The sequence below is a fragment of the Dasypus novemcinctus genome, chromosome 4, assembly GCF_030445035.2.
Source record: "Dasypus novemcinctus isolate mDasNov1 chromosome 4, mDasNov1.1.hap2, whole genome shotgun sequence".
NCBI classification, from domain to species: domain Eukaryota; kingdom Metazoa; phylum Chordata; class Mammalia; order Cingulata; family Dasypodidae; genus Dasypus; species Dasypus novemcinctus.
In genome coordinates, this window is record NC_080676.1 from 30,766,680 (window position 1) to 30,773,091 (window position 6,412).

Sequence of the window (6,412 nt, forward strand, 5' to 3'; positions counted from 1 at the left end):
AGGCTGTTCTAGGAAAGTGGCCTGTCAGCTTCAGACACCTGGGAGAGGTGTTTCCCTCATGGGAAACAGAGGGGACAACCAAACTCCTGTAAACATGGGGACTCCAAAAACACCTAACAAGTGAAATTCTAGGACAAGACAGAAACCCAGAAAGACAGGGGAAACATGGCACACTACATTTGCCTTGGGCAGAACTTCCTTATAGAGAGCTGAAGCTCTAGAAAATTTCTGTCATCTCACCAGCTGGTTACAAAACCAAGACACAGACATCTCAAGCAGTAAATCCCGGAGTTAACATTGAAAGTACTAAAATGTACAGTGTACAAGAAAAGAGTATAAGAAAAAAGAAATATGAAATCATGGCCCATCCAAGGAAGAGGATTAAAATCCAGAAAACACCAATGAAAAAGACAAGAATGTGGACACACCAAACAAAGCCTTTTAAAAGTTATCTTAAAAATGCTCAAGGAAATGAAGGAAAATACAGAGAAAGAAATAAAGGATATAAGAAAAACATCGAATAAGCAACATGAGAGTATTCATAAACAGACAGAAATTTTTAAAAGGAACCAAACAGAACTACTGGAGTGGAAGACCACAATAACTGAAATGAAAGATTCCTAGGAGGGTGTCCCCCCGAGTGTGCGACATGACTCCTGGGGATGAACCTCCCTGACACCAAGGGATTGCTGCCAAGTACCAACAAACATGCATCTGGAAAAGAAAAAAAAAAAAAAAAGACCTTGACCTAAAGGGGGAAATGCTAAAGACAAATAAGTTTGTATGGCTAAGAGACATCATAGTGAGTCAGGAGGCCATCCCAGAGGTAGTGCTTATGCACATCTCAACAGGATCTCATTGACAGCCAAAGTAGATACTACCCCAATAATTAAAAGCTCCTCAGGGATATGGAGACCCCCAGACACTATTGTAAGAGCAGACAACTCAGGAGTTTGGTCCCTTGCCAGTGGGCCCTAATCTGGTATTTATGCCCCTCAGTGTGACTTAGACTCAGCAGTGGTTTCCCTATGTATGACTCTTCTTTCCTTCTATTTGAACCTATAATTAGTACTAGAGTTGGTAAATGTACATGCAAGAGATTTAAATCTTTGGGCTGTCCATGTGCCAGCTGAGCCCTAAATCTCAATGGAGTTGCAACACCTATTCTGCAGTTCAATGGACTCATCCAGGACAACAAATGGAGAGGAGATTTTGGATAAACAACATACCAAGGAACCAAGAGGGCCTGCAACTGCAAGCAAGAGAGTCCCATCCATCAGATGTATAGGATTGAAGCCCCCTCAATTAATGGTGGAGTGGGCATCATGTCCCAGAGTCCTCAGGATTGGGAAGCAAACTATGGACTAAAATAAACTTACTTGTATCCTATTATAGACTTATTGAAATTCTAGCAATGGAGAAAATGCCATTGTTGTGGAGGCAGTGACCCGTGGATGTTCTAGGGTTAGAGAGAGGAAAAATCAGGTATAATGGGGGGGAGGGGAGCATTTTCAGGACTTGGGAATCATCCTGAATGGCATCACAATGACAGATACAAGCCATTATATATCTGGCCATCACCTACAGAGTTGAATGGGAGAGAGTGTAAACTACAATGTAAACTATAATCCATGCTTAGTGGCAATGCGTCAAAATGTGTTTTTTGTTTTTTTTTTTAAGATTTATTTATTTATTTAATTCTCCCCCCTCTCCCGGTTGTCTGTTCTCTGCGTCTGTTTGCTTCGTCTTGTTTCTTTGTCCGCCTCTGTTGTTGTCAGTGGCATGGGAAGTGTGGGCGGCGCCATTCCTGGGCAGGCTGCACTCTTTTGCGCTGGGCGGCTCTCCTTACCGGGCACACTCCTTGCGCGTGGGACACCCCTGCGTGGCACAGCACTCCTTGCGCGCATCAGCACTGCGCGTGGACCAGCTCCACACGGGTCAAGGAGGTCCAGGGTTAGAACCGCGGACCTCCCATGTGGTAGACGGACGCCCCAACCACTGGGCCAAGTCCGAATCCCTCAAAATGTGTTTATCAATTGCAATGAATGTACCACACTGAGGAAAGATGTTGCTAATGTGGAAAAATGTGGGAGGTGTGGAGAGCAGGGCATATGGGAATTCCCTATATATTCTCTGTAACATTTATATAATCAAAGTATCTTTTAAAAAATAAAAAACTGAAAAAAATAGCTTTAATATGAATAAAGTATGTACTCAAACTATAAAAAAATACATACAATTGAATTAAAGGACCATATCTTATACAGATAGCAGAAATCATTCTAGAATATTGATTAAAATGGACATATGTCTTAAAAACAAATACATTCTCTAGGTTAAAAATATGAAACTATTAAAATTATATTTATAGAACACTTCAGCTAGCAAGAACAAAATACAAATTCTTCTCAAATGAACATGGATCATTCTCCAGGATAGACCATATGTTGGGTTACAAAACAAACCTCAGTAAAATGAAAAATATTGAAGCCATAGAGTGTATCTTCTCTGACCACAACAGAATGAACCTAGAAATCAATAGGAGAGAGAGAAAGGGAAAATTCACAATTATGTGGAAATTAAACAACATAGTCTTAACCAATGCATTAAAGAGGAAATCAGAGGTAAAATTAGGAAATATCTTGAGGTGAATTAAAATTAAAATACAACATACTAAAACTCATGGGATTCAGTGAAGACAGTACTGATAGGGTAATTTATAACTCTAAATGCCTATATTGGGAAGCAAACATGGCTCAACTGATAGAGCATCTGTCTACCATATGGAGGGTCCAGACTTCTATACCCAGGGCCTCTTAACCCGTATGGTGAGCTGGCCCATGTGCAGGGCTGCCATGTGCAAGGAGTGCTGTGCCACACAGGGGTGTCCCCCGCACAGGGGAGCCCCACATGCAAGGAGTGCACCCCGCAAGGAGAGCTGCCCCATATAAAAAAACACAGCCTGCCCAGGAGTGGCACTACACACACAGAGAGCTGACACAGCAAGATGACGCAACAAAAAGAGATGCAGTTTCCCAGTGCCGCCTAATAATACAAGTGGATGCAGAGGAATACACAGCAAATGGACACAGAGCAGACAATTAGGGCGGGAAGGAGGAGAGAGAAATAAATAAAGTAAATCTTTAAAAAAATAAAATAAATGCATATGTTGAAAAAGAAGAAAGACTTCATATCCAAGACTTACCTCAAAACTGGAAGAATTAGAAAAAGAACAACGAACTAAATCAAAAATGAGAAGGAAGGAAATAACAAAGATTAGAGTGGAGATAAATGAAATTGAAAACAAAAACAATAGACTCAAAAGCAAAAGTTAGTTCTTTGAAAAGATCAATAAAATTGGTAAAATTTAGCTAGACTGACAAAGTAAAAGAGAAGATACAAATAACAAAAATCAGAAATGAAAAGAGGGATGTTACTACCAACACTGTTGAAATAAAAATGACTATATGGGATGCAGATGTGGCTCAACTGATAAAGCATCCACCTACCATATGGAGGGTCCAGGGTTTGGTCCCCAGGGCCTCCTGACCCATGTGGTAAGCTGACCCACATGCAGTGCTGCAAGCACAAGAGTGCCGTGCCACGCAGGGGCACCCCTACGTAGGGGTGTCCCATGCACAAGGAGTGTGCCCCGCAGTGAGAGCTGCCGCATGTGAAAAAAATGCAGCCAACCCAGGAGTGGTGCTACAAACATGGAGAGCTGACACAGCAAGATGATGCAACCACACACACACAAAAAAAATGCAGTTTTCCAGTGCTGCTGGGTAATGCAAGTGGACACAGAAGAACACACAGCAAATGGACACAGAGACCAGACAACAGGGAGGGGGGGAAGGAGAGAGAAATAAAATAAATCATTTTTTTAAAAATGACTATAAGAGGATACTATGAACAACTGTATGCCAATAAATTAAATAACCTAGATGAGAGGGACACATTCTTAGAAACACACAAACTACCTACACTTGATTCAACAAAAAGTAGAAGATCTCAAAAAAACAATTACTGGTGAAGAAATTGAATCAGTCATCAAAAATCTCTCAATAAAGGTTGACCAGATGGCTTCATGGGGAAATTCCACCAAACAGTCCCAAGAATACTGTATTAGCCAAATGGGGTGCTGAAATTGGTTTATAAAGGGTATTTATTTGGGGTAGGAGCTTACAGAAACCAGGCCATAAGCATAAGTTACTTCCCTCACCAAAGTCTATTTTCACATGTTGTGGCAAGATGGCTGCTGACGTCTGTGAGGGTTCAGCCTTCTTGGGTTGCTCTGGGCTCAGCTCCTGTTTTCTGCACAAGGTCAGCTATAGCCTATGAGGCTCTCTAGGCTTTGCTTCTCTCCACAAGGTCAGCTGTAGACTATCAGGCAAACAGCTCTGTCTCTCTCCCTGGGGTTTCTGCCATGTCTAAGGAATTGTCTCTATTCCTTTGTTCTTCTCCTGGTTCAGGTCCTCTCTTCCCAGGCCTTGCTTCTCTTTCCTCTGTGTGCTGACTTCCTGGGGTTCCAGCTTAAGACTTCAGCATCAAACTCCAACATCAAAACTCCAGCACTGGCAGTGGACTTGGCAGTGGGCTTGGTCATTAGGGCATCCGCCTACCACATGGAAGGTCCACAGTTCAAACCCCGGGCCTCCTTGACCCGTGTGGAGCTGGCCCATATGCAGTGCTGATGCGCGCAAGGAGTGCCGTGCCACGCAGGGGTGTCCCCCGCATAGGGGAGCCCCACGCGCAAGGAGTGTGCCCGTAAGGAGAGCCTCCCAGCGCAAAAGAAAGTGCAGCCTGCCCAGGAATGGTGCCACCCACACTTCCCGTGCCGCTGACGACAACAGAAGTGAACAAAGAAACAAGACGCAGCAAATAGACACAGAGAACAGACAACCAGAGGGGGGGGGGAATTAAATAAATAAATCTTAAAAACAAAAACAAAAACAAGACAATGGGCATGAACAAAGAAAATTTTGAAACCTTTGAAACAAAAATAACAGAGCTTATGGGAATAAAATGCACAATAAGTGAGATTAAAAATACAAAAGAGGCATACAATAGCAGATTTGAAATCATGGAAGAAAGTATTAGTGACACAGAGGATAGACAGATGAAATTGAAAAGAGAGAATGAAGAGCAAAAAGAATGGAAAATTTTGAGCAGAAGCTCAGAGAGTTGAATGATACCACAAAGCACACCAACATACATGTTATGAGAGTTCCAGAAGGAGAAAAGAAGGGAAAGAGAAGGGATAAAAAGAATGTTTGAGGAAATAATGACCTGAAATTTCCTAACTCTCATGAAAGACATGAATATGCTGGTCCAGGATGCATAGTGTATTCCAATTAGAATAAATTGAAATAGACCTACCCCAAGATACATAATAATCAGAATACCAAATGCCAAAGATAAAAAGGAAATTCTGAAAGCAGCAAAGGAGGAGTGAAACATCACATATAAGGGAGGTTCAGAAAGACTTAGTGTGGATTTCTCTTCAGAAACCATGGAGGTGAGAAGGCAGTGGTATATTATAATTAAGGTACTGAAAAAGAAAACCTGTAAGCAAAGAATTCTTTATCCAACAACACTGTCCTTCAAATATGATGATGAGTTTAAAATATTCACAGATAAACAGAAGCCAAGAGAGTTCATAATATGAATCCAGCTCTGCAGGAAACACTAAGGGAGTTCTGCAGCTAGGAAAGAAAAGACAAAAGAGAGGCTTGAAGAAGACTGTAGAAGTGAAGAGTATTAGAAAGGGTAACCAAAAGTATAAAAAGACAGACAAAAATGTGAAAACCAAAGGATAAAATTGTTGAAGTAAACAATACCTTTACAGTAATAACATTGAATGTTAATGGTTTAAACTCCCCACTCAAAAGACATAGGCTGACATAATGAAAAGAAAACATGAGCCATTCATATGCTGTCTGCAGAAACTCACCTTAGACCCAAGGATGCAAATAAACTGAAAGTGAAATGTTGGAAAAAGATATTTCATACAAACAGTAACCAAAAGAGAGCAGGGGTAGCTATACTGGTGTTGGACAAAAGAGACTTTAAATGCAAAAAAAAAAAAAAAAAAAAAGTGATAAGAGATGCAGAAGGCCATTATATATTGATAAAAGGGAGAATCTACCAGGAAGGAGTAACCCTAACCAGGGTGCCCAAAATACATGAAGCAAACTCTGGTAAAACTGAAAGGAGAAATAATATCTCTACAATAAGAGCAGAAGACTTCAACACACCACTCACATCAATAGATAGAACAACTATCTATTGTTGATTTAATAGACAGAAAATCAACAAGGAAGCAGAAACTTGAATATGATAAACAAGCTGCACCTGACAGACATATACAGAACATTGCACAGCAAATCAGTAGGTTTTACTTTCTTCTTAA